Source organism: Corvus moneduloides, chromosome 14 (genome assembly GCF_009650955.1).
Source record: "Corvus moneduloides isolate bCorMon1 chromosome 14, bCorMon1.pri, whole genome shotgun sequence".
Classification (NCBI taxonomy): Eukaryota; Metazoa; Chordata; class Aves; order Passeriformes; family Corvidae; genus Corvus; species Corvus moneduloides.
In genome coordinates, this window is record NC_045489.1 from 2,621,957 (window position 1) to 2,648,345 (window position 26,389).

Sequence of the window (26,389 nt, forward strand, 5' to 3'; positions counted from 1 at the left end):
GTTCAGTTTTTGGGGAGCACAGAGCAGCCTGGCAGGAAATAAAAATCCTTTTCAGGCCCTCTGGAGCCGGGTGCCTGCCCAGCTGTACCATGGCCTGGTGTGCAGTCAGCAGACTGCAACATCACAGATGAGAAATGAGAAATTTTGAGGGCAATTGAGCACAATGAATTTTCACAGTGGATCAACACAAAGTCATTTAGAATGGGTATTTCTGAAGCACTGATACAATGCACACATTTATAGTGTTCAATGGCCCTAAAAAAGTCACCTTTTCACCTGTGGCACAGCTCCTGCCCATCTGAGAGTGACTTGTCAGACGTAGGTTTTTAATGTCTATTTATATGCAGTGTGCATAGACACACATGTCAGCTCACACACGTGCATACCTTCAATGTGCCAATCAGCTTTTTGACATATTATGAAATAAAGTAAGTATTCAAACAGAAAAGCTTCACCAAGCTTTAAAACCCCTCATGCTTTTTGACTCTTTCTGGTTGCGAAGTAATTCCACGGTAAGGGCAAACCTTGCTTCAAGAATACCAAAAAACATAACACAGGTGAGCTACAGAAGTTTCCTGGTTATCTGGTCTCTGGTTATCTTACAGAGAAGGAATAACATACCCTCATCCTCTCCAGTTCTTCTCTTACTTACAACATGCTGAACTGAGGAGTTCACTGTGCATGCTTGTGACAAGAAGCCCAACTATGGTACAAGGGAGTTACTAAATTCTCTTTCAGCTTCCTTCAGTTTTCCTGTTGTGGTTTATAGAAAGGCACACTTACTCATTGATAAGATTCTTATTTTTCTTTTGGGTTTTCATGCTTAATCTGGGTAGTTAAAAAGATCAGAGCTGTACTTTTGCTGTTGAGCTACTTCAGCAGCCTCAGTAATTCTCTTGTCCGCATTGGGCATTTAAAGTGAGCCTGTGTTTTCATCAACGCCTTGCCTTGGTCCATGGCTAGTTATTATGTCTGCAGGCACGGCAGCTTACAACAGGCAACTCCGTTCCCATTGATTCTGCACTGTCTCCATGCTTCCATCTCAGGGATTAAGCACCTTAAAGCAACCATCTTGTTGCTATTTCTGTGACCGACATTAGTTATTTCTGAAATAACAATACATGCTTCAGTAATAAGCAGTCATTTCCCCTTCCTCTGACTGACGAATGGATTTGCCACTTTCTTCTGCCCATGCTTTCCAGAACAGTCAAATTAACCTTTTGCCTGTCTAACAGCCCATTTCAGTGCTCTGTGCCCTCAGCACAACCTGTCAGAGCAGTTAAGTACAGCCGGACTGGGAGACTCCAAGCCACCAGTTAGAGATTACACAGAATTCTGGCACTTGTCTGTTCTGCTGTTTGGAGGACAGAACTCACTACTTTGTTCTTGCCCAGGGGCTTCACACTAACCACAGGAGTTTCCTTTCACAAGTAAAAGCATTGAAGAACACATTTTAGTGTCAATAAAGCTGTTCTGAGAAGAGAGAATAGCTTCATCCTTTATTACTAAACCGTAAGGCTGTAGATGATTATCATGTGATCATTTTAACAGCAAGTGACTCCTCCTTCCCTTACTACCCTTTCCCTTTTGACTTCACCAGCCATCAGAAGGCTGCTGATATGTCAAGTAGTACTGCCATGAATGTGTGACACCAAAAATGATAACATCTGCTAACAAGAAAAAACACTTTCTAAAATAGGGAGCTCGGGGAAGAATACTTACCTTGATAGCCACTCCTCACTTTATGATATCCATCTCTAGGTTTATATTGCAGATGGAGAGGTATTCACAAAAAAATCCTGTTTGTGCCTGGCATCTTTTGAGAAAGTATTGTGATCCCAGTGGTTTAAACAGCAGCAGAAAATAATACTTAAGTGGCAACTAATTCTCTACAGTTATTTCTGAGAGTGCTGGAATCCAACCCTCTCCTATCACAGAGCTTTTCTTCCCCTTAGTAGAATCAAGAACAAAGCACTGAGTAACCCTCCTAAATCTTGTTTCAATTCCTCAGGCTGTTGCAGCAGCTGCCAAAGGTGGCTCACAGAGGTATCTCCTTATCTGCACAAGCCACTTTATAAAGTCCCTAAAGGCTCCCAGGGCCCAAAGTGTCTTTAGGATATTGGTAGGCATTCACTCACGGTGTCCTTGTGCATTTCATAGCCTGATGAAAATCCCCAGTGCCGAGAGGGGAACTAATCTGTGTGGGTCCCAGAGAGAGGCAAACACAGGCTGGCAGGAGCAGTCACAGCCAGGAATGGGCGAGCAGAACTTCGTCTGCAAAGCTGTTAGCTTTTCAACTCTGGACCTCGACAGCTGGAATACAATAGGGAAGGCAGCTGAGGAAACACAAGGGCACAGATTAAGATGCTATCATTGGTAGCAAATGCAGCACTCATTTCCACTGCCACTCCATTCTTGGGAGGAGAATTTCAGACCACTTTTTTGTTTGTTTTTGTTTTTTTTTTCAGTTTCTCTGACAGAGTTCTGAGATCTGAACAATCTTTATGAGGGGGCTCCTGGGGGGTGTTGTTTGGTTTTTGGTTGGATTTTTCTTTTCCTCTCTTCTTAGGCGCTGCATCTTCCCACAATGGCAAATATCTGTTGTTTGGTAATAGTTTCTCTGCTTGAACAAAAAGTAAAATGAATCCTCAAATACAAAGCCTTTCTTCTTTTATCCCCTTAGTTACTCATGCAGATGTTGAATATATTTTTGATAAGGTTGATGAGATGAAAAAAAAACTTAGAGAGGACGAGAATAATTTTGACTGGAAGCAACCTCTGGAGCTCATCTAGTCCAACCCCCTGCTCTGAGTACATCCACCTAGAAGACGTTGCCCTGAGCCATATCTAAATTTCTCCAAGGATGGAGATTCCAGGGCATTTCTGGGAAGTTTCTTCCAGTGTTAGACACTCATAGTGTCTCCATTTTCTCTGTGACAGCTGCAGACTGTAATGAGATCTTCCCTTCACCTCTTTTTCTCCAAGAGGGACAAACCCAATTTCCAGCCTCTCCTCACAGGATATGCACCAGCTCATGGTGGCCCCTGCTTAATTTGCTTCAGTAAGTCCGTGTTTATCTTGGAGCAGGGAGCCCAAGCCCAGACACAGCCCAGACTCCCAGGCAGGGTCTCACAAGAACTCAAGAGCACAACCACCATTTCCTTGGGCCCATTGCCTGAGCTGTTGCTAGTGCAGTATGTGGGGTGTTTAGATTATTACATGTACACTGTTTTGCAATTGAAAATCTCTTTCCCATCTAAAGCATCCTCCAAGGGAAAAAAAGAAAAAAGAAAAAAAACCAAAAACAAACAAACACAACAAAAAAAAAAAAAAAAAAACAACAACTCTGCAAGTCCAAAAGATATTAAGGTCCCAGAGATCAAGCTTTGGAAATTTGTGTTGTGAAGGTTATTATGTCAGAGTGTCCTCCCAGGGAGGGCTGACAGAGGAAGAAAATATCTGAATACGACAGAACATACTGTACAACACTTCTCACAGCTCAATCCAATCAGCAGCCAAGGACACAACCTCAATAAATTCTTAATAAGTTTACCAATCCTTAAAGTACAGATACTCACAGACCATTAATATCTAGCTCCCAGAATATTGCATCTGCTAGTATATGAACTTTGTAGAGCCAAATAGAATTTCTTTTCCATACTCAACACAATCAGTAGAAACAACTGTTTCAGGTACTGTCATAAAATCAGAAAAAATACAGATTAGTTTAGCTGTCAACATTTCAACAATCCAGACTGTGCTTATTTTAATATTTAATTATTTTCTACAACTGCGACAGACATGATGCTCTGAAACTGGTACCATCCTCCACTTTAAATTACTGCCCTGATTCTGAAGTTACCAATTCACTTTGTTGCAGTGGCCCAGCCAGAAGAATGGTGAGTTCTGTAAATCCTTTCCCCACACAATGAGAAAAAGGGGCAAAATAGCAGATCCTCTATCATCCCTGACAGGGTAATGAATGTAATCGAGGGGTTGAAGGTAGGCTTGTGCTTCTCTGCAGAAACATCGCTTATTCCAAGCACTGACTCACCAGAGAACGGGGTGGAAAGTGCTTTTGATCACCCTCAGGATGTTCTCTGTACTTCGAACCAGAGCTCAAGAAGCTCCTTAATTGTCCACTATTGTATTTTTGTTTGTTTGTTTTGCTGTTTTCCTCTGAAGTTACTGAGTAATTTTCTCAATTGGATTGAAAAACTTGTGGTCTCATCAGATAGTGATGCTACAATTTCCGTGGAGTTTATACAGGTTGCTTATAAACAAACACAAACATCCATTCCTTGGCTGCTTCAGCACTTGTATTGGCCTATTATTTGCTCAGGTGTTTCTGGTTTCATCTCCTTTTTGGTAGCCTTCCTAATAAACTGCTTTAAAGAATGCAATCTATAACTTACTACAGCGAAATCACATGAATAAATTAAATAGAAATCAAGTTGTACTACATTATAATTGAGTAAGGTTACCTTTCTTCACAGCAAATCCAGTCAAACCACACTGGTCACCTAAAGCCAGCTGTGACTGTGCTTTCTGTTGCTGACTTGACTCAAATCTCACAGTAAAGTTCCAAAAACTTTAGCTACAGACAATGTGCAGCACAGGATGTTGCAGTGGACTGAGGTCCATGGAAAGCAAGTCAATGCCAGGAGACAAAAGCACTGCAATATTGCAGTTAGCAGCTTGTTCTATTTATTAGTTTAGCAGCACTCCTTCCCTCTTCCAGAGAGCAGAAATAGTGCCCACCTGTCCTTCTCCCCAGCTTATTATGGCTCATGCTGCAGACAGGGGAAATGGAAAAGCTCAGAGAGGAAGCGGCTCGCAAAACCCAAACCATTTTTTATACTGCTATAAAACCATAAGACAGTATAAAGGCAGTGCAATGCCAGCTAAACTGGTGTAGCTGACAGGTATATGCACTGAAAATATGCTGGCAATTAGGAGCCTTGGCTACGAAAAAGCAAACATACACAACTTTCATAACGATGCCTCTCCTGCCTACACATTTCTGCCAGCTCAAAGCTCTGGCACCAGCTCACAGCTGGCACGGAAGGAGGCCTGTCCTGGAAAGGGATCCTCTGTGGTTTCCCTCCAATCTAACAATCCCAGTTCTCAGTAGTGACAGAGAACAAATGCCTTTTGCTTCAAGGAGCTGATCTTGAGCAGGCGGCCCAAAGGAGAGGATTAGGAACTCTTGTAACAAAGACAGCGTGGATGAACATGAGCCCTCTGGTACCAGAGGAGCTTTCATGGGAAATGTGCCCTACATGGGTAAAGCAGTCAAGCATCACCTGGCACCTCCTGCTGCTCCTGCCAGGGCTGTCCCAAGGAGCAGGAACAGAGGCCCAGGCTGGCACAGGCACTGATCTGCCTGCAGCTCTCGGCTCCCATGCAGAAACCTGGAGGAGCTGCTGTTTCATGCTGTCCCCAGCATCTGCACATAGAAGCTCTGATGTAGAATATCGAAAGACATTTTCAAAAACTCTTACATTTCCCTGTTTTTTGAAAAAGGCAGGAAGGAGACTGAATGGACTTTGGAGGCTTCCAAGGGCAGGAAAGCAAGTGATTCAGTCAGGACATGGGGGCATGCTGTACATTGTGAGGCTGAAGTTCTATTTCCTCCTCCAATTTGTCAAACAGAATGTTATAAAGAGTTACAGAACCAAGAAATGTCAGACAAATACAGAAAAGCTTTGAAACCTTTTGTGATAAAGCAAAATTAACAAGTATAGTTACAACAGCTGTATGAACAACTGTGTTTCCACGGCAACAACTCACAGTTCTTACAGCTATAAAAAATTCTGGGCACCACGGGGGAGTTGTGAAATTAGGGAGACTCCAGCTAAAATAGAATACAGAAAAACGGACTAAAGCAGGGAAGTGGCAGGAAAGCTGAAATTATGAAACTCACACTGCTTTTACCAGCTGCAGCCCGAGCACGCCGCGGTGGTGCTGGCTTGGAGGAGTCCTGGCCCCCAGGTCTGTCCCACCGCTCTCCCTTTGTGTCCCTGGTCCCACACTGCCCACTCACCAGTGCCACAGGAAAACAATGACTGGCCTGAAATTGGCCATGCAATTACTGCCACTTTCCTTGCAGGGTAATGGCACAAACCTGCCCATGTTATTTGCTGGCCTAAGCAAGTGCTGCCCCCTTAGCAAAGCAGTGCGCTGGGATAAACTAATCCCTCGGAGCCACTCCATGGAAAGAAAGCAGAAAGCTCAGTGATTTTCTTTCAACATTATTGCTGTGCATATGTGACAATAAAATGTTAAACCCTAGGATTTAAGAAGCAACATTTTTGTAAACAAACTCACAAACATAATTAATTCCTCAGAAACAACTTGAGGATTCACATATGTTTGTAAGCAGCAGCTCTTAGGCACACGGGACTATGTGTCATGTGACTGGATATGTGTGTGTGCAAATCAAAGAGATAAAAGCAAACTTAGGGAGTTAAAAACACATAATTGCACACCAAATACGGGCACTTGGTAAGAACTGCTAATTTAAAATGCCCACAGGCGTACATCTTTCCTCCAAAGCATTGGAATTTGCAGCATGAGGCTTAGGAAGGTACAAAATCAAGTTATGGAACTGAACATATATTTCATTACTAGCACTGGTAATTGGTTCCCAGATGAAAATATCCTGGACAGGTAAATAGGCCCTGAACAGCTTCACCCCCTGGGGACCGGGAGTCTCCTCTGTTGCAGTGGGGTGAGTGTAGGGCAGGGGGACTGGAATGGCTATTTGGCATTTAAGGGGAAACAGAAGTGCAATGTATTCAACGCTCCTGCACGACCACTGGCCATGCTTCTGTGCCAGTGGATCAGCTCTGCATCCAGTCCCTGCACAGAATCCCTAAGGCTGCAAAAGCCCTCCAAGATCAAGTCCAACTGTTAACCCAGCACCGCAGTGTTCGCCACCAAACCACGTTCCCAAGTGCCACAGCCACACATTTTCTGAGCACTTCCAAGGATGGCAATTCCACCATGTCCTTGGGCACCCTGTTCCAATGCTCAATCACCCCTCCAGTGAAGAATCTTTTCCTTATATCTGGTCTTAACCTCCCTTGGCACAACTTGAGGATATTTTGTCTCATCGTGTCACTTGTTATGTGGGAGAAGAGATCAATCCCCACCTCACTACCAACTCCTCCAATTCTTTTCCTGTAAATTCAAGACCCCAGCTCTGGCATGCCTTACTGATAAATGCATGATTTACAAATCTTTGCTTTTCATGATTTGCACTTTTTGCACAGAGTGAAATGATCAGTTAAATTCCTACACCCCCTCCCCTGCACACCTGTGGCTTGACAGACACCTCACGCATCAGTGTGATCCTGGAGCACATTTCTCCTGTCTTAGTGACATTTCCTGCATAGGCACTGATCAAAGAATAAGTGACAGACTGTATATCCTGATCCTATTTCATTCTTTCATCAAATAAGTATAAATAAGAGATAACTACAAACATCTCACAGCCATTCCTGGAGAATTTTTAGATCTAAATCATTGTTGTTGGTTTTTTGTTTTTTTTTTTCCTTTGATAATTACGTGAGTAAAACCAGATTTTGATTGGGAAGGAACAGCCTCCAAAGACTAATGTGGGCTGTGGTCTCTTCCATAGCTGTTCTCTGTTCACATCCATTTCCACTTTGACAGCAATATCAGAGCCACAAGGGCTGAATCACGATGTCAGGAATCGTGACAGTGGCAGAACTCAGGCCAGTGCTTCCTGCCTGCTCCACACTCGTATTTTGAGGCTGAAAAGCCTTCGGGGTACATTCACTGCTCTATATTTTATAGACTTACTCTAGAGCAAAGGACAATGTATGTGCTCTGTAGAAAACTGCTAATTTTCATGATCTAATGAAGTGACCAGTGAATTTTATTGCTCTGTGAAGTGTTAATCACTCATTTATATGAAAATATTGACGGTATTACATACTACAGCATAGCCCCTCCACATTCAGTGATACAAAAGCCACGGAAAAGAAATGTGAATATACACTTAATGGAATGTGTGAATTTTTCACCATCTTTGATGAACCATTTTCTTTCATGTTTGTTAAAAATCAGACGGAGTTGTGGTTTGCAGGTTGAGTCTCTCCTCCAGCCCTCAGTGTGGCCTCATCCCCAAACACAGTTGGGTCAGCACTGCTTCATTTCCACAAAACCCAGAGCTCAGTCTGGTGATGATATAGCTGAAGAAAAAGATCCCATAGCCCCAGTGGCAGAGGGCTTGGACCCACTCTTTGCAGTGGATATCATCATTTAGGAAAATAGAAATGGGATATGCAGCCCCACTCCTCCCCAGTGAGAGCAGATTTTGCCTTTTCTGCTGAAGGTGTTGTTAGCAGCTCAATACCCGGGGAAATATCAATAGGATCTTGGAGAATCAAAGCAACCTGTATATAACAATGCTTTTGTCTTTGATGATATAGCCAATTGCTCTTTACTTTCTGAAATGTCTCTGTGTCTCCTATAGATTTCCCATACATTATTTTTCAGCCACTTCTACCAGGCAATGCAAAGCTTTCTTAGCACCGCAGTCAATAAATGAAAATACAGAAGTCTTTATTTACACTGCCAGACAGGGGCTCTAGTGCAGTCCTTGTAGTGCAATACATCACAGCTCTACGGCTTTCCTTGGGGTTTATTCTCTCTCTGACACAACTACAAATGCATCTAAATCAAACCGAACACCTGGAGAATTTCCAGTCGTATTTCCCTATCCTAAATGAGTCGACGTCCCTCTCCCTGTCATACACCCAATCACACGACCGTGAGCAGCAGTTTCAAAGTATTAGGGAGAAAATGAGACAGTCACACTCCCATTTGTGTGACACATTAATTTGTGCCAACACTGGTTCTTCTGCATGTACAAAGGAGAAAAGAAAGAGCCCATTTTTAGTTCCCTGCATCCTTTAAATGCAAGGAACCCAACGTTTTCTAAATTAATAAATACAAGTAACAGTAACTACTTGCAAAATTTTTTTAGGATGGAATAGCCCTAAGCTTTTCCAGCAGAATCTGCACAGATTGACTTAGATTAGATGCTAAATCATTTTCACAATTCAGATGCTTGATATTTTATCTGTTTAATAGGTTCCCCATTTCTTTTCTCTTTACAGCTGCAACAGCAATTACAATTGCCAGGAATATTGATACACCATAAAAACAAGCCATTTTTGCCTCACACCACTTTTTAGATATGTAATAGTTATTTAGACACTACTGGTGTTGTGAATAATACATTTCACCAACATAAATTACAAGATTGTGGACAAGACCTGGCTAAAATTTCAAGCATAAACCCTCAGCAGTGAGGACAGACTCCTTGGGTGAAAAAGACACATATACACAAAGAGAGAGAGAGATTACAGGGAGAAGAAGATGAAAATTTGTTCTTTCAGCATCCTAAACTACTCCAAAGCTACGCACATACCTGATTTCTTTAGGAAAAAAAATTCAGACATACCCACAAGTGTCAAACACCCACGAGAGTTTTACAGCCACAGGGGCACTGCGATATTTTCAGCCACACACCAGCTCTGAAGGCAGTTCCCATCTGAGGCTGGTACAGACAACTTGCACCACAAGGACTGGCAGCCTTTGCTTTTTCACTTACTGCATACCTATTCATGTGCAGCTTTTCCTAATTTCTGCTAATAATTAGTGTTCTGAGATACATTAGGGATGAAATCAGTTGGGATGTTTGATTTATGTCTGTTGTTTCAGGGTAATTAATATAGTCTAGCAGGTACACACTCTAAAATAAAGAAAGAAGAGGATGTTGAAAATAAGGAGAAATTTAGGTGAATTTTATGAACATGACATGCCCCTTTGCATTAAAGAAAAGCTGAGGATCTTCTGATTTCCAACTCATGTCAGTAATTTGACCTCCCCAGTAGAACATCAAATTTTGATGCATGCTCTCATATAGAACGTTTACAACTTGCTCAGTATCTCAGACCATTTTACAAAGGAAATGCACTTTAAAATGTAGTTTAGCTTAATTCAACCTTCTCATTGCTACTGATAAGTCATGCATCTTAATTTATTTATTATGACTGGACATAAAAGCAGAAAACAAGAGCCTGAGCATTGAGTTGTTCTACCAACTCCTTGCAAATTAAATGGGTTTTTTCACCTGTTTTGCTTTTCTCTATGTTGAAAATGTACCTAGTCATATTAGGAACATGTGCTTATGATTCTACAGAAAATATATTTGAGTCACGAAAAAAATATCAAAACATGAAGAGGGAAGAGTATCAGATAAAGGAGCTCACTTGTAAACTCAGCAGTAACAAACAAAAAAAGTACTTTAAAAACTTACATAAAAATCAGAGAAGTCTTAATGGAAGCAGAAGAGGAGCATGTTTGGTTTTTTCTCATTGTAGAGAAAGGAGATGTCTTTGACCATAAAGAAATGTCACTATCAGTCATGCAGGGTCATGTGTAGAGAATAAGTGTTCTCCATAAAGTTTTATTGCAAGGTGTATTCATCAGAGGCTGTGGGGCTTTTAAAAATCAAACCCACAGCTCTAAAAGCAGAGTAGAACACAGGTACTACCTGGGCAGCTTAGCAGCCATTAACCTCACAATTGTATCGTTTGTCAAACGTGGGGGAGGATCAATTCCTCTTCCAGAAGTAGCATAATGATGTTATCAGATTTACAGTGTTAAAATAAACACTGTAAAGGAAAGCACAAAAAAACCCCAAACCAAAACAACCCCCAAAACAAACCAAAATGAACTCATTTATAGCCTACACACAACAGAATTTTAGAAGCTGCCTCAAGTGACTGATAGCTTTGAGCATCAGGATTCAACCTCCCAGATTATCTTTTATCCCTGTGACCATGGTTGTCCTCTATTACCATGACCTTCCAGCACTGCTTTCATTTAATTATATCTTTTAGATAATGATCATTCCGATGGCTGTCATGAGCAAACACATAAATTTGCTGTAAGCCTTTGTCTACTTTTCTGAAATTTTGCCAGCACTGCTCCTCAAAGATTTCAATTTTCTTCCTGTCAGCAGCACTTCTTTCTCATGATTCATATTTTGGCTACTGCAAAAAACGTGCTTTTTACCAGTCGTGTCTTGTACAATTCAAGTTTCCACTTGTTTTACTTGGGAATGTTAAAAGTCCCTACAAGTGACACGTTTAACTGACAAGGAGCACAAACTAGTAAATAGTGTAGAATAGCTGAGGTGGAATCCTAAATAGCTGCATTTAGTGTCTCTACAGCTGAATGACTGAGATGATTTGCATCTCATTTTGATTAATGAAATCTACATTTTTGACATATTCACAGAGAGCCCTTATTCTTTGCAGTATTTTTGCTTCCCAATTGGTGGTTGTGGGAAGATGTTTTCTTTTTACAGCTGAAATCTGTTCAAGGATCTGAATGAATGGTAAATCAGTTTCACTATCTAAGGTCTTCCCTTACCCCAATTTAATTCTCCTGCTACACAAAGGAAAGGCTGCAAACTGAACACATTCTTGTCTCGTAGCCTCCCACAACCCATTCACTTGCTGTGATGACAGATATTACTTGTGTTATCATAAAAACACATTTTTTTTTGAAACCACACCATCAACATGTCTGCACATGGATGAAACAAAAAGAAATAACATTTCTAAGCAGTCCCTGAAGAAGTCTCCAGTTGGTCCTGCTGGTCCATGTATCTTCCAACAATTTGATGGGGCAATATCCTGATACATGAACCCACCATTTGCAGTGGCTAAAGAAAATTTCCTCTCATCAATTTATTGCAGCTTCCAGCCCATAAATCTTGCCACCTTGTGTGACTTCTGGAACATCTTGTCTTAGACACTTCGACCAAAGTGCAATTACTCTCTCCCTGCTGCATTCCCTCCCCTTTGTGGCTGCTGGTGGTTGAGTATTCCAAACAAATTCCACTTTCTCAAGGCATTTCCTGCATTGGGAGTCCAAGCCATCCCCAGAATAAAGCCAGTCAGAGCTATTTGCCACTTCATAAGGGTTGATAAGTTTCAGAACTACAGCTCAGCTCTGACTGCCAGTCAATTACAAATGCAATTGCTGAGTATGATTCTGGTAGCTGGACTCAGCCAGGCCAGTAAGATCTACATGATGGTTTAAATTTCTGAATTTGTGCTGAAAATGTGTTTCCATAATCTAATGGAGTTTTTCTGAGTACCTAACAAAGCATACATCAGCCAGAGTTGTAACATTTACCTTCTAATTGTTTTGCAGACAAGAAAAAGATTTGAGAAAAGTGCATTGGAACAAAATTCCTGGAAATATACCAAGAACTGCAGCAAAACTGTCATTCATCTTTGCATCTACAAGGATCAAAAAAAGTAGAGCTTTTGAACCTCCTCCAGCCTCCCAAATGAATCTCATTGACAATCTCCCTCCACACGATCCTCTGCAAGCTCCAATCTCCACATGAACATTCCATTGGTTATTTTGGTTTCAGTGCTGCCTTGGCTCTGGGACTGCTCCACTGCTCAACTCAAAGGCTGAGCTTAAGTGTGGGACGTTCTTTTTTAAAGAATGACGTCTGTACCTTCTGCTTAAAAAAATAATAATAATAAAGAAAGACAAAAAAACCCCAAAAAACAAAAACAAAACAAAAAAAACCCAAAAAAACAAAACCGAAAAAAACCCCAAAAAAACCCCAAACCAAACCACCTCTCGCTTTATTAGGGCTTTGAATCACCTACAGGTGATGTTCCAAGGAGGCCACCTGTATTTTCTCTCCATCAATCCCATTCTCAATTACAAGCAGCAGTATAACCCAGTTCCTTAACATTTCTCTATAATTTGCATCTTCCAGTTAAAAATATTCCAAGTTCTGTTCCTTCAAGCACGTAATTTCAAATTTATGTTCTTTAGAAGAAAAACAATTTTACATCAGGTCCAAAATTGCTTCTGATAATCTCATGTCACACATATTTACCTTCCTCTAGCTCTAACCCCGTTCTTCCCACAACCAAACTGATTCTCTGTTTTGAGATACAACTTCTCCACTGCTGATTCCTTTTCCCTCTGTTATTGTCAGTAACATTGCTGTATAAATAAAATCCCATCTTGCGCACTGAGATCTGGAAACTCACTGCTAATTGCTGCATTATTAATTGCTAAGTCAACTAGTGGCAACAGGGAGTCCAACTGCTGTCTCTGGAGGGCCAAGAGGATTGTCAGAGAAGTAGCTTTTTTTTTATCAGCTGCTCTGTTTTCTCTCTTTCCGGGAAGGCAGGCTGTGCTGTTTTCCTGAAAACACGCAAGCGCCGATAGAATACAAAGACGCCCCACGGAATGGGCTCGGGGAGCTCTGAGAGAGCCATGCTCTAATTAGATTATGTCACCAGACTTGCCTAGTAATGACTATTGAAGGCACACAGGAAGAATGCCACATGTATAATTATAGTACCTGACAGAGCAACAAATTAAGTACGAGATACCTCCAAATTCACCAAGCTTTTCTTTTGCTGTCTTTCGACTGATGCAATATTTAAAATGCTCCACACAGATTCATGCATGTGCAGCATGACAACTGATTGGCATGAGGTGATTTGTTTTCCAGAGTGATGCCAGTATGTCCTCACTCCCAGTCTTTTATTGATCCTTGAAACAAATACCCTCCTGTACTGGTTTCATTAGACAGGCTCTGTCTTGTTAATTACTGCTCCCTCCAATCTTTGGTGTTTCATTAAACTGAACAAATTGAAAGAATTAAATAAACAATCCATGTCAGCTGCCACTGTGGCAGTGGTCTTTAATTCCCCAGAATACCAATAAAGAAAGTCCCCTTCCCTCTCTTTTTTTTAGTATTCTGACATCAAGTCACAACAAAGTGGTGCAGTGCACCATAAGAATTGACTAAATCAAGTTGGAAAATAGTCTGAAAGACTTGGCTGACTACATCCCAAATCCTTTTGGACTTTAGGGAGGGTTCTTCTACCTCACTGCTGATACATAGTTTCATCAGCTCCTCTGCAATGGATCAAAAGGAGTTGTTTTCCTCTATTCACAAGGGAGAGAGTGAAGGACTAAACAGCAGAAATAATTTGTATGGAGATTTCCAAAATCAGTCATATTAAATTGCACAGATAAAAGCATTTGAAGATTGCTTTTGTGGGGAAAAAAATTACTTTTGTTCCTTTACAAAGAAAATATGCTTTTTTCCCCTCCTGATAAGTAAAATCTGGAAATCGGAAAAAAAGGGAAAAAAATGAAAAACAATTACTTATTCCCTACACTGGATAGAATTGATTGTGGAAGGGTGTAGAACACTAGAAATTTGAATTAGAGAACATTCTCTATAGTCAGGAACACCTAATAAAAACTCAAGATTCAAGATGATTAAGAACAGCCAGGGCACTTTTTTATTAATGAATCCTTTATTCTCTGTATTCTCAGGCTTTTGGAAATGTCTACCTCTCCCTGAGCACATTTAGCAGCTTTATCAGTATTAAGGTAATGATTCCCTCACCTCTTTTCATTGTGCTGTCATCCAGTTTCTAACACGTTCCCTTACGACCTTCAGTGAGCCATTAAAAAAAAATGGAAAGCAGCAGAATTCAGAGGAAGCTTCTATTTTTCCCAATTTTCCTAAACTCAGAAACATCTGAAAATAATCCAACTGCTACTTAAGCCCCTTTTTTTCCTGTTCTTTTCACTTCTCTACTAGTTTGCCTTCCCCAGGGCAGAATCTTTGCTAGAGAAACCCCTGAGCCCCATAGGGCTAAGCTTCAATAAATAATGGACCAGGAGGAGATCTGGCCAAAAGTCCACTTTCTTTTTACAAGAAGTGCCATATTTACACTAAAGAAAATGAGAGACTGCAGTCCTAAGATGGAAACCAGGCAGATTTTTGACGTCTTGAAGCAGATCCTATCTTGTACCTGTGCTTTTGGGCTTGGGGACTTGGGGACTTGGGGAGAGGCACTACTTTTCAGCAAACATCTGTTAATTTTCAAAAGGATAAAGCATAAACCCAAGAATTACACCAATGAGTTGAAAACTGCAAGAATTAGCAGCAATACAAACACAGATTTAAATGGATTGGAGACCAAAGGAGCACAATCATAAAAGTGAGGCTGAAACTACTGACTTGTCACCTTCCCTTCCTCCTCTATCCCCCTTTCACTCCCCTTTCCCTTCAGTTTTCTATCTTCTACTCATCTTTATCTGAAAGGGACCTATCAGCTATTATGTGGCTGACTGGTAGTGATGAGACTGCCAAAATGTGACAGCCTTATCTACAGCACAGCCCTGCAAATTGCCAACCATTGATCCAGCAACCTGTGCCAGCTGATCAGTGCAAAGCTGCTTTGATTTCTTTTCTTCTGGGAAAGAAATGAACTTCTCTGCCAGCAGCCGCTATCCTGCCAGTGCTATTCCCCAGCCAAACAAAGGGCCTGAAAATGAGAATTTAGTTAGATGAATTAACAAGGCATCCCTTTCTCCTCACTTGATTTTTTTTCTGTACTCTGGATGTTGCACTGCATCCAGAAATGTGAGGGGAAAACAATACAGCTGATTATCATAATTTCTCTTTAGGCTTCATGGACATAAATGTCTTCCAGGTACATGGCTGTGCACTGCCAGATCCCCATAAACTTATATCCCAGCAGCTTTTCAAAGCATTCTTCCCCTATTATTACAATCAGAATCCACAACCAAAACCAATTTAGCTAGTTATGTCCCACTGTGAGACAGAATCATACTTTACTTAGTTTCTTCTCCCCAGATGATGTCCTTATGGGATCGCCTGAAAAACTCTATTTGCCTCTTGAAAAGGAAAGCAAAAAGGATAGAAAGGCAACCTCCCAGCTCTGGTTTTACACCTACATTCTATAGCTTAGGTACAGTCATCCCCCAGTCTATAACAGAAATAATGGGTGTGTGCTTTGACACAGAGCAGGTTAAATATAACAAAGAAAGATCAGGAATATCACTTTCTTGGCTAATTTATTCAAAATGGGGCATTTCCTAGTTTCTCTCTTTTTAACCCTGAAAACTACATATTCTCTTCATGGGCAGCAGTCTATGCACAGGTTCCAATTTCTTTTTATTTAAAGTAGTCAGCAACTGCTGAACAAAATAATAGCCCAAATATTGGCAAAAAGAAACTTGCTGACCCTGGAATCAGAAGATATTTACAAATGACAAGACAGAGCTTAAGCCCTGATGTTTTGACTCCTGCTTCAATATACAGCAGGATTAGGTAGAAAAAATAAAATTCAAATGATTTTGTCTTTATTTGCACCAAAACACCTGACTAAACAAAAAGATTTGGCTTTCTTCCTTTTTTTTTTTTCCCCAAAACATTTTTCTTTCCTCCTTCAGAAGTTTCTCATTTTATACCATCATTTCCTTCACTGAGTATTTCTCAGTTTATCTAAACTTCCTGTAGAGCTGTGCTTTCATGGGCTCTGGTTTTACCTCTGCAGACACTTTCAGATCATTTCATATTTTATTCTGAATTCCTGAAATATTCTCAGGAACTTTTGATGGACTTCATTACAACACTGTATTAAGCCAGAATATTTATCAGCCTTTGTGTTGCAAAATTAGCAGGGTGCTCATTGAGCCCTTTCTTCTCAAGTTGGGGTTTAAGTGCACCAGGAAACCCAGCCCTTCTTTCCAGCTGCAAAAGATTTGTTGCCACTTCACCTGAAATAAAACATTTCACATTGATGGATATCTTCTGGCTCCAGGCAAGGCTAAATCCGTGTAGCCAGCTCCAAAATGTAACATCAGAAAGGAACTCACACCTCTCATTACATCAGAGAAAGATGTAAAATATGCACCGTGGCAGCTGAACTCCTCTGGGAAAACAGGGTTTGTCACGCTTTATAACACTTCATCCTGGCTGCTGTGGTGCCTTTACTGGGCTTCGGTGTGTGGGATAAATCAAAGGGGACACAGGCAGCCAGCAGGGCAGGGGCACCCATTCTCTGACATCAGGGCAGCAAATGCACTGTGCCAGTCCTGGAGGACGTTAAAATGCTTTTTATCCTGAGTCTCCTATGCAGGAATGATTCCTGTCCTCCTGGCAAGAACGTATTTAGTGTCGTTTATAATTCCTCTTTCAGATGTTACTCATGCCTTCCCCCCCTTGAGTTCAAAGTCTCCACTACACTTGGAAAAAACCCCACAAAAATAGCGAGATGCTGTACCAATAAAAACACTTGAAGAATGAAAAGCCACACAGAAAAAAATATGAAATACTGAAAGATTAGTGCAGTAATTAGCAAACATAAGCTAATTCATACTTGTAATGCAAGAAAATTTAAGAAAATAACCTCAGTTCCCTTCAGTAAGAAGTAGAAACTGTAAAACCTACTGCAATTGTAGGAGTTAAATTCCACATTCTGCTTGAATGCTCGATGGGAAAAACATCATCCCCATCTAAATAAAGCACTCACAAAGGGCTTAACTGCAAGTACATGAGTAGCTGAAATTAGAACATCTAGTTAACCAAACTTCAGTGGACATTTAAGTGCTAACTTAGATTAACATAATTTTACTGATTTCCCATCTTGGTATGTTCTTCTGGATATTGGAGGAGCATCAGTTTATAGTTCCATGGGAATACGAAGCTTGGAATCATTGCAACACTTTTAATTTCTCATTAGGACTTTATTTACTGACTGCAGATGCGATGGGGTTTAACTGCAGCCTGTGCTTGAGGGTTCCTGAAACACAGTAAATTACAATCACAAACAGTTGCCTTCCACTTTCTTTCCACTACTTCTTGCATTGGTTTCAATCATGCCAAAAAAATTTTAGCCAGCCAGAGAACTCTTACCAAATTAAGTCACTGACTGAGTAGAAGCAATTTGCCAAGGGAAAAACTGGGAACCAGTGACAGAGAGAGAGAAGAGCCACAGAACCCAAGCCAGCATTTCACAAGCTGAAGGTCTAAGAGCCTATTGACAAAAGCAGGCAATCCCAATTAACAGCAAATTACATAAACAGATAACTGTGCAGTTGGGAATTCAAGACCGTGTTCACCCACTGCCTACTTACAAAATTGCTGAAAGCCTGGGTCAGGCACTTTCAAAAAAAATCACATATCACATACACCATTCGATGCTTCTCATTTGTCTGGAAAGCCTTGCAAAGCCTTATTATGCCATTTATTTAACAAAACAACAAGACAATTAGAAAAATAAATTAAAATAATGGTAAGGGAGCTTCAGACGTGAGTGAGAATATCAATCTGCGACTTTGACACAAATAATTAGGAAAATTATTCACTTAGTGTAATTTTTAATGATCTTACACTTAAGAAAAAAAATGTAGTGAGACAGAAAGACAAAGAGCTCATAGAAAGTGCAATGGAGATGCAAGCTGCCATCTTTCTACTTGTTTCAGAGTCACTCCTGTGACCTTGGCTAAGCTTAACGCATTTTTCATCCTGCATTGTAGGAAGCTGCTCTGATTTTCTGCTGCTTCTTGGTACCTTTATATTCCTCACAACTGCTTAGATATGAAGTCACCCACAAAGTGACAGATCACCACACTGCACACACACCACCACACTGTTGGATGTCTGGGATGCCTGACAAAGCTGGGAATGAGATTATCCTCCCACCATCACATCCAGAGTCCTGAAACCTGCTTCTCTCCAGAGCCTTCATCCCAACCAGTTCTGCAGCCAGGAAGGCAGCAGTCCTTAACCTGCATGAGCTCAGATGTCTGCTGAGCTTCCCTGGGATTACAGGACCAGAAAAACAGAGGAAGACAAATGATATTTAAGTCACCTTCTTTACATGTGGACAGAAAAAACATTTTGGCTCCCCAGAGTCTTCACATTCTGTCCCATGGTGTGAACTACCCACCACGTAACTCCACAGGTCCTGCTTTACACTCACCTCGGCTGTGGTGAAAGGAGGAGCCAATTCCTGCCTTGTTTTTATTACCTTTAACCACAATATTATCCTGCCTGCAGTCCCCAGTGACTTGGCAGTGTCCTGTTTCTTCCCTGTTTTCCTCTCCAGGATTAACACAGACACTCTGAGCTTTGCACACAGACACCTCCACAAACACAGCACCCATTGAGGCCTGGTGGCATTGTGAATTCAATCTCAAAAATGACATTACAGTGATAAGATTTTTAATTAGTTTAACACTGGCATATCTTGCTCTTAGCTCTCATCACATCCACGAGCTCCTAACGAAGCTCTGGGGGTACAGATAACCACGGAGGAGGCTCTGCAGTGGGCTCCCAGCACAGCCCAGTGAAAGAACAGAGCTTCTCTCCATTACAAGTTTGTGTGAACAGGACAAGATAAATGTACTCTAAGTGCACTGGGGTCACGAGCGTGGACTTCTCCTGAACCAGCCAGTGAACCCTTCAGGCTACAGATGAGTGAGGAGAGGGACTGAAGCAGCCAGAAGCAGCACAGGGCTCTGTATGGCAAAGCCAACCTGTGAGAAGTATGTCCTGCCCACACTGTAGCATGGTGCTGCTGAAAAAATGGGGTTGTTTTGTCCTTTTCTAGGTTGGCAGGAAGAAGGTGAATTGTTGCAGGGATCTGACCTCTGCCAGCTGCTGCCCATTCCCAACCCTCATCTCCACTGGAGCACAAAGCCTGCCAGAGTGCTCCGGGCTGTGGGGCACTGCAGAGCCAGCCCTGATGTCGCCACCCCATTGCACAGGGTTCTTTGAAGCCATTATTTTGCTGCCTGCAAAATTATGAGGATTTTAAATTTTCGGAAAGATGAATGCACTGCCTGTGCCTAAAACACTCACGGAGCGGTCTCTGCTGAGAAAGGTCTATTTAAGATACACATTTAATTATCTCCATTCTTACAGATGTAATTTCTAAAAAAAAAAATTGAATCGGATTTTTCAAGTTTTCCTTCCTCTTGAAGAGCTGCTGCCATCCCCACTTCAGTTCTCCAGTTGATTAGGATTATTTCTCCCAGCTTTCTTTCCTGCCCAACCTCTCATCAAGAGCCAGTGATGTCTGTGCTGATCTATTAATATCATATGGCAGCTTTCATTGTGTTCACTCACAGTTTTTCCAGGAACTCTTACCATAAAATGATGCAATTTTTCAGCACTGCCTACTAAGTAGTTTACACTCCAAAGCAGGAGGATTGAGAATCTTCATAAACTATATCTTATGTAATTAATGATTCTGTGTACATGCTGTAAATTTCTAATCCTCGCCAAATCTAAGTTATTTAATTGATTAGGTTAAATGCCACATTTCCTAATGGAGTTTCCACTCTTCCCTTCAGATATGAACGAAGTGCACTGATGAGAAATGAGCCAGAACCACTTCTGTAAGAGCAGAACCTACAAATGCCAATCCTGTCCAGCTCCCTGAGGACAGAAGTCAACATGGACAAGCCCCAGCATTGACAATTGCAGGAGACAGGGTGTGGATTCCAAGATATCTGGTGTTTGTGTAGTCTCTGTGGCAAAGCTGGATCATCATTATTAACTAAAATGAGTTTATCCCCTGGTAACAACCACCTCTTCCAGAAATGTTTAGTCATGAACCAAAGAATACCTGATAAAACAGCACACACTGACTTTTACCACAGCAAAATCTTGTAAATAATCTATTGCCAAGGATGAACAACACTGCACAACACACTCACAAGACACACTCTGCATTTTCATTGCAGTTGCCACACACTTGGTAGAGTTGTGCAAAATCTGCAATTATTCCTCGTACCATTTATTTGTATACAATGCCCTGGATCAATCCATAATTTAAATAACACTCAGCTCCAGACTTCTCTCTATATTAGACACCTTTCAAATGTTGAGGGAGGGAGAGAAAAGGCAAGAAATAAACAGGGTTTGATTCAGCTCAGGGGAAATGTGACGTGTATCAATAATGGGGATGCAAATTAATCTTAAAATTACTACTGGGTTTGACAGTGTAATATACACCTAAGATTTATTGCCATCTTCTCCTCTGCAGTTTATTGAGCTCTCAGTGTTGCTACTTACACTTACCCATGTGGTTGCATCTGTTCCCCTCCTGAGTAAGCTACAAGGACTCCCTTTTTGCTAGAAAATTTCTGTGAGAAATTTTTGTTTGTTGATTTCCATAAACAATCCCAAAAGGCTCGTGCATGACAGAAATGGTCCTTTCTAAGAGGCCAGCATCAAGCACTTCTAGCAGTGCTATCTTCTCAGCTGTAACTCGGAATGCCATTTATGACAAATACCCAAATCCCTCTGATATTAAAGGGGAAAACCCTACTGAGGTGAGCCCCAGTTAGACAAGCCTGAAGCAGTGCAGGGATAATTTATGAGAAGGTAATGAAACAGTTTCTCAACACCAACAGATGGGAGAGGGAGAAGGCTGGAGCATGAATGAAGAACATCTTTAAAACTCCAAGAAGCAGAAGTACAGAGTGCACACAGGTATAGTCTGTGTGCAAATCGAGCTGTCTCCTTGTACTCCCATTAATATTTCAGAAGAACACAATTCAAAACAGATATGAAGACAGACAATTAAGAAAAAATAATCTAGTTCTGTTATTAAGTATATTCCACAGAGAAATAGCACTCTGCATTTCAACAACTACGTTTGCCTTGATACTTAATGGTTTCATAAGTTATCATTAAATAATGGTAATTATTTGCCATGGCAACTATAACAATATGTAATTTATATGTAGTTTTGAGCTGGAGGGATAGGTCCATTTCATTAAGCACACAGCTAACGTACAATGAAAATATCTGCACTTTCAATCAAACAAAGGAATGTGTTTGACAACAGGGTGAGATGGCTATTTGTCCTCATTTTCCAAACAACACTAAATCACCTGTTTTTCTCCAAATCAGAGTGTATTTTGTTACTGATTATATTGAAGCAGATGAAAGCATTTAGTTCAGTAGGGAAATACAAAGTCAGTAATTTAGATGGCTGCCATTTCACGTGAAAACAACAAAATCTCTAGGTAGTTTATAGAGAAATATTTAAAGGCACATGGTTAAAAAAACCTCCAGGGTTTTTCAGCCACACCCATTAGCAGGTAGAAAAACTTCTATTAATCCACTAATTTCACCAGTAGTGGCAAAATTAGAAAACAAATAGAAAAAAAATAAAACACATTTGGTAAAAAAACCTGAGCCCTGACATTTCAGTCAGATCTTTTCCACTCAGCTTCATATATGTCTGATTTTTCTCTCTGCCCCATGGAAGACTCTTAAGAAGTAGGAAATCTATTTTATGATAAATGGACTGGAAAACCTGATCCAGACAGGTTTTTTTCCTCCAGTTACACAAATCTGAGCCTGTCACTGCTGGTGGGAGGTTCAGGATGCTGCTGTACCCTGGTGCCAGAGCACATCATCCGCACAGAGCACTGCAAACCTGAGACCTTCACAAGAATTCCCTCACAGAAAAGGAACAAAAAGCCTGGAAGACATTCAAAAGTCTCTAGAAAAGGAAATGAAACTAAATTAAAAGGAAATGAAGGATTAAAGGAAGGTAAAGGACTGGGAGAGGCACGCAAATTTGATGGAAATGAATAAAGGGGTTGGAAAAAGGGAAAGCAAAAAGCCAAAAAAACCCCAGCAGCTGGACCTCAGAGATACACCCAGGAAGGGACAGAGCAGAGTCCTGTGCCCATTTCATGGACTGACAACAAGAAATGAATCAGCAACTGAAGGACAAGAAGGTGCAACAGATTTACTAAGTGTCTTTGATAAATTAGTCTAGCTCTCCATAAATTGTTCCACAGTGCTGCTGAGGATGGAATCACTGGCACTACTGGGGGCAAACAGTGTGCTCCTTGTAGTATTTACTACTTAGTTCCTACTGTGAGCCTGCAAATGTGCTCACTGAGTGTGAACACAAGAAAGGAATCCCACTTTGCCACTAATGTACGTCTCTATGATATGAGAAGCATCTCTGGTGTCACACCCAGAGGTGTAGCTTTTTACACTCACCATTTGTGGTGGCATGTTTTCAATGATTAAAAAAGAAACCAAAACCACAAACCCAAACTAAACCCAAAAAGAAATCCACCAGAGACTAGAAAACAATTTTAAAGTGTTGGTTCAAATGCACAGTGAAATATGAGATGAATTTCAGCATTTATGAGAAATGTCCTTTACACATCCAGCATAAATCTGTCAGTAAACCTGCACCAAAAAAAAAAAAAAAATCTACTGCATGTACTCCACCACCTTTTCCAACTTCATCTGAACCTTGCAGTCCAAGAAAACTTGCTGACATCCAAGAATTGAGCTAGGTATTGCATAACTGTAGCACAATTACTGTATTTCACTGGATGGCTTCAATCACTCATCAGTTGGAACCCTTTTAGCCTGATTTTGATAAAAGCTACCTTTGATCTGCAAAATACAACTAGCCAAGCTATTAAGGCCATCTGACACAGAACACAAATCAAATGATGAGTTATCAAACAGCTCTCAAAAATATCCTTGAAAATGAGCATATTTATTAATGTCTTCCACTGCACTCCTAACAGTTTTATTTTTGCATATCGATAGTTAAGAAGCATTAATAGCAGCAGCACTTTCTGAAGTCATTAGATCACTCTGAAAGGAAACGTCTTCCTAAGGAATCATACATTTCCACCAGACATGGTGGCGTAATGGAGTTAAATTATTTAAATGTAATTACAAATCCAAGCAAGGCACTGAAGCCATGTACCAATATTACAAACTGACGTGGCAACAATATATAATGCATTTCCACCAGGCGTGCTAGGAATGCTAACAACTCTTTTCTTGTCTACTGAGGAGCTTGCAAAGCATTTGGGCCTAGAGAACTTCCATCTTTCAGATTCCCTTTTGTGATACTCCAGGATGTTTCTTTTACAAACCCAGCTACAGTGTGCTAAGTGACCAGGTTGGATTTGGAGCAAAAAAATAAACAAAACCCACACCAACAGAAAGCTCAGGAAAAACAAAACCATCAGCAAAAACTACTGCAGAGGGAAATGGATGACAGCTGACTGACAGAGAATCACAGAGTTTTACACTCGCCAACTTGGAAATAAGTAAATTATATTTCCCACACAAAACCACCCCGATGACACAGAGCAATTGCTTGTGAAGTGAAACCATAATCCCAATGCATTCCCATCTATGTTATCATATCCCACTGCCAACACTTCTCCTTTCAGTACACAGGTTAGGACAGGAAAAGCAAGTTGGCAAAAAAAAAAAAAAAAAAAAAAAAAAAAAAAAAAAAAAAAAAAAAACCAACAAAACATTAGAAGGATGGCCAGAAAAAGAGAATGGAAAAGCAAAGAAAAGGCATCAGAAAGGCATCAGGGTGAATTTTAGCAATTACCAGCCAGTAAGGTAAACTCTGGAGCTGAGGGTAAGCAGTAGAAGGCAAGACACAAGCTGTAATAAAGATGAACACAAAGTGGACAACACAGACTAAATAATAAGTGCTTGGAGTATCCTGCCTCTATTGTAATCGACTTTCCCTTTGTACTGATTCTGAGGAATCAAATCAAAAGCCACACACACACTGGGATATTATTTTACTGCAACCAAACTGTTTCAGCCAATCTCTCTCCCACTTTCTATTCAAGGGAAGCTAAGACCCATTACAGTCCCAGACCAGCTGAAGTCTAGGCTTTCTTTTTGGTATTTTTGTTTGGCTTTTGGGCCCCCAAAGAAATTAAAAAAAAAAAAAAAAAAAACCAAAAAAAAAAACACAACCAAAACACAAAAAAAACCCCAAACACCAAAAATAGTGGCTCCATTTTTTCCAGCGCCTACTGTGCTAAAAATCCCAATTTTTAATTCATAACACCTCCTATTTAATATTTTCCTTAGATCTCTGCTGCTAGAGGGATGTGATTACATGACACTTGGAGATTTAAGAGATTGCAGAAGGATTTAGTATATGAATCTTAATCAAAGCTGTAAAGCAAATGCAGAAAAATCTTCCTAAAATATTCAATGCAAATGTTATGATTTTCAATCCAGTCTTATGATCCCCAAGCAAATGAGACTGGAAATTTGGATAAGAAGTTCCGAACTTTGGGAAAAAAACCCCAAAAAACAATCAGGTAGAATTTATGCATTTATTTTTTTTAAGATTTCTGACATCACCAGAGGGAAGATGCTGCATACTGCAGGTAGCACGGCACTAACGGAGAGTTCCAAGAGAAATGTCTGAAAAGGGATCTACCCTATCACACCACAGGAATAAAACAAAACATTCTGTCATTTGTTTCTTTTCTGGTTTTCCAGGACAAAGTAATTCTTGAAGGATATTGGCTAAAGCAGTAAGTGGTGCAGAAGTGTCTCGCAGGACATTTTCTGAGAGTGCCCACAGAGAAGCAGCTCCTGGTCAGGACCTTCCCTCTCCCTGCAACACCCTCCTCCTGCCCAGGCTGGGTCTGGACCAGCAGAACCCAGCAGCCTCTGCTCCCCAAGGTGCCTGGTGTTCCTGACCACGGGAGTAAGTCCAAGTGCCTTTTTCCATGTTGTTCTATAGGTTAATAGGTTCACAGCTCCATGGAACAGTCCAAATGAAGCTGGAAAGCAAAGCCCTCCCCTCTCAGGATGCACTGGTTTGATGCCTTCTCTTTCCAATGCCAGCAGATGTCATTGTCTCCTAATCTTTTTTTTTTTTTCTTATCAGGAGTGATGCATTTAACTCAAAGGCTCTCATTCACAAGCAGGGAGAATTACAAGTCATCCAGACAAATTTATCTTAGCTAGAAATGAGGGAAATTGGCTGATTTGCCACTTCAGCTCTTTCCAGAGGATTCCAGCATGTCTGGGAAGTCTGAGCTCATGCAGGCAGCTCTGCAGAGTCTCTACCTGCACGTAGCACACTCCTAAAGCTCTCCTTATTTGATTATCATTCTGTACCTTCTGCCTTCAGGCCCTCCCTTGCATGGGGAAAGCAGCATTCCCAGAGGGGAGCAGTCCCTTTCCGAGCATTCTGAATGATTGGCAGCCCTTAGGCTTTATAAATATTGCACTGACTTAAAAAGGAGCTGCAAAATAAATGATCAGTGCATGGCAGCCCTTAGCAGAGTCTTCCTCAAGTGATAATAATGAAATCAAAGCAATTCAAGTTCGGGGGGGTTGGATTTGGGGGTTTTTAAATCTATTCTGGTAAGGTAAGAACTCTCCATCCACTTTGCAGATTCAACAAATAAGAATATGGGGGTGCACAGACTGTTGTTCGAAAAAGGAAGATGAAATGGAAATTAAAATAGTGGTCACAAACAGAGAAAGAGACTAAGTTTTTCTTATGAAACAGGCAGTAAAACTGATATTATTCACACACTGAGTCTGACTTTATCCTCCTATTCAGAGTATGGATTTTTACATGCCAATTTTTAAACTATTTTTACTGTCCATCTCACAGAACTCAGC

General features: G+C 40.8%; 1 protein-coding gene across 2 annotated transcripts in view; it reads right to left on the reverse strand.

The window, feature by feature from the left end:
• PCDH11X (protocadherin 11 X-linked) overlaps positions 1-26,389 on the reverse strand; it is a 438,322-nt gene that overhangs the window by 165,819 nt on the left and 246,114 nt on the right. The gene's annotated exons all lie outside the window — the stretch shown is intronic.